At 45.0% G+C, this 3,231-nt stretch overlaps 1 non-coding gene across 1 annotated transcript; it reads left to right on the forward strand.

Moving 5' to 3' along the window:
• The first annotated feature begins 216 nt into the window (after window positions 1–216).
• Window positions 217–375, forward strand: LOC126250418 (U1 spliceosomal RNA). Its single transcript, XR_007545675.1, has one exon. It is a non-coding gene; the product is annotated as a U1 spliceosomal RNA (small nuclear RNA).
• Window positions 376–3,231: the final 2,856 nt, after the last annotated feature.

The following is a 3,231-nucleotide window of genomic DNA, read 5'->3' on the forward strand; positions in this document are numbered from 1 at the left end:
TATTGCAGGTGCTAAACTCTTTTCTACTCCACTTGCAGGGTCGATTACAGTCAGTTCGCGTTTCTTCTTAATCCATGTGCAACAGCAAAAGTAGGAGTTAGAAAAGGGGGGGGGGGGGGGCTTAGAGCATCATTTCCATATGAAGATTCGAGAAGAATTTAGTGTTAAATACACTGCTAGCCCCGGCACTTCGCAGAATGTCAATTCTAAGGGCACATACTTACCTGGCGTAGGGGATACCGTGATCATGAAGGCAGTTCCTCCGGGGTGAGGTTTTTCCATTGCACTTCGGTCGAGCTGACCCCCGCGATTACTCCAAATGTAACTCGGGAGCATAATATTTGGTAGTCGGGACTGCGTTCGCGCTGTCCCGGTGCTTTATATAAATACGCCGGCACGGTAGATAAGCGTGTTCGGTAAGAGGGTTAGCTGCCCTCTGTAATAAAAAAACTGAGTGAATGGATAAATAACGAACTTCAATGGGCGTCAGGGGATGTCCGCCACGAACAATTGCAACGAACTATAGCGAACAAAATGAGATTTAAAAAAGAATAAAGGGCCCTGGTTCGATTCCCGGCTGGGTTGGAGATTTTCTCCGCTCAGGGACTGGGTGTTGTGTTGTCCTAATCATCATCATTTCATCCCCATCGACGCGCAAGTCGCCGAAGTGGCGTCAAATCGAAAGACTTGCACCAGACGAACGGTCTACCCGACAGGAGGCCCTAGCCACACAACATTTTCTTTATCACAACGTTTTCTACATTAGTCGCTTCAAGAGAATGTTTCATGGACATTAAATGCATAAAAACAGTTAAAAGTGCTTTGTCGTTAAGTCGTATGAAATGAAATGATCGTATGGCAGTGTTGGCCGGGAGGCCCCTTGCGGGGAAGTTCGGCCGCCGTATTGCAAGTCCTTTTTAATTGACGCCACTTCGGCGACTTGTAAGTCAATGATGATGAAATGATGATGAAGAACACACAACACCCAGTCATCACGAGGTAGAGAAAATCCCTGACCCCGCCGGGAATCGAACCCGGGACCCCGTGCGCAGGAAGCGAGAACGCTACCGCAAGACCACGAGCTGCGGACGTTAAGACGTAATTTTCATGGAATGAACAGCGACGATGACTGATTGACTTTCTAAGATATAGTGACATCATCATAAAGATTTGATGATCTGAATTGAGAGTTCATCTGAAAGAAACAGTGGGTGTCCAGTGCTACGTCTCTGTAGGCTTAATAATAAGACAAAGAATCGTTTGGTTGTGCATTATATAATATAAAACTATTGTTAAATTAGATTCTAAATAAATTATTTATAAACGATCTCATGTGTTCTTATTTCAAAAATGTACCCCTACTGCTCTCACCCCTCCAGGAGCTGTAGTGACATGCATCCATCCCAACTGAAAGTTATGCTTCTACTGGTTCTGATCTACATCCAGTACCACTCCGCCAGCCTTTGCTATACAAGATATGCTGTTGGCTCATATTTCACTGCGGTCTGTTGGTACCATTCATGCATGTTGTTGGTATCATCATCAGCAGATCATCGTAAAGAGATCCATCAGCAGTAGCAATGGCAGCAATTGTCCTCATTTCGAGGGAGCTGCCGAAGACGACAAGCCATTACTCCTCTTTGATGAGGACACATTTGCAGTTTTAAGAGAACATGTTCCAATGAGGATCTTGCATGTAAGTAGCAGTCATTTACTATATGCATGTGCAACTTTCCCATGCTTATAGACTGTTGCTCTTGTTTTAGGAATACTGAATAATGATCATGATTTGAGTGCAACCTCTATAGATATAATTTCATCTTCTCTAGGTAAAAATCACATATACATGCCTGTGTATTTTTCGCATTTTACTTGCCAAGTGTCACTCTTGTTTTAGAATCAATCAGTTACGATGAATTACAACCAAGTCGATTCTTAGTTTTGCCATGATAGCAGAGCTGGCATCCTAACATTAATAGGTACCTAGAGGTGTCGGCTACACCATCCCACGATGAGTGTGGTATATGCTTAACTGTGTTAGTGTCTGTAATTGTCGAATTTTACTTACCTAGCGTCGTTGCTGTTGCTTTAGGATCGATTAATATCATTGTTGAGCCACACACACCATCCTTGGCATTGCCAGCATGAGAGGGCTGGCGTGCTGACGTTAAGACAATGAAGAGCCAAAGAAACTGGTATAGTCGTGCCTATTCAAATACAGAGATATGTCAACAGGCAGAATACGGCGCTGCGGTCGGCAACGCCTATATAAGACAACAAGTGTCTAGCGCAGTTGTTAGATCGGTTATTGCTGCTACCATGGCAGGTTATCAAGATTTAAGTGAGTTTTAACATGGTGTTATGATCGGCGCACGCGAGATGGGACACAGTATGTCTGAGGCAGCGATGAAGTGGGGATTTTCCAGTACGACCATTTCACGAGTGAGCCGTTAATATCAGGAATCTGGTAAAACATGAAATCTCTGACATCGCTGCGACCGGGAAAAGATCCTGCAAGAACGGAACCAACGACGATTGAAGACAATCGTTCAACGTGACAGAAGTGCAACCCTTCCGCAAATTGCTGCAGATTTTAATTCTTGGCCATAAAAAAGTGTAAGCGTGCGAACCATTTAACGAAACATCATCGATATGAGCTTTCGGAGCCGAAGGCCCACTCGCGTACCCTTGATGACTGCAGGACGCAAAAATTTAGGCCTCGCCTGGGCCTGTCTACACTGGCATTGGACTGTTGATGACTGGAAACATTTTGCCTGGTCGGACGGGTCTCGTTTCAAATTGTATAGAACGGATGGGTGTGTGTGGCTGTGGAGACAACCACATGAATCCATGGACCCAGCATGCATGTCAGCAGATGACTGTTGAAGCTGGTGGAGGGTCTGTAATGGTATGGGGCGTGTGCAGTAGGAGCGATTGGGACCATGATACATCTAGATACAACTCTGACAGGTTACACGGACGTAAGCATCCTGTCTGATCACCTACGTCCATTCGTGTCCATTGTGCATTCCGACGCACTTGGGTAATTCCAGTAAGACAATGCGACATACCAGAAGTCCAGAATTTGCTACAGAGTGGCTCCAGGAACACTTTTCTTAGTTTAAACACTCCCGCTGGCCACCAAACTCCCCAAATATGAACATTATTGAGCATATCTGGGATGCCTTGGAACTTGCTGTTCAGAAGAGATCTGCACCCTCTCTTACTCTT

The sequence above is a fragment of the Schistocerca nitens genome, chromosome 3 (assembly GCF_023898315.1).
Source record: "Schistocerca nitens isolate TAMUIC-IGC-003100 chromosome 3, iqSchNite1.1, whole genome shotgun sequence".
NCBI classification, from domain to species: Eukaryota; Metazoa; Arthropoda; class Insecta; order Orthoptera; family Acrididae; genus Schistocerca; species Schistocerca nitens.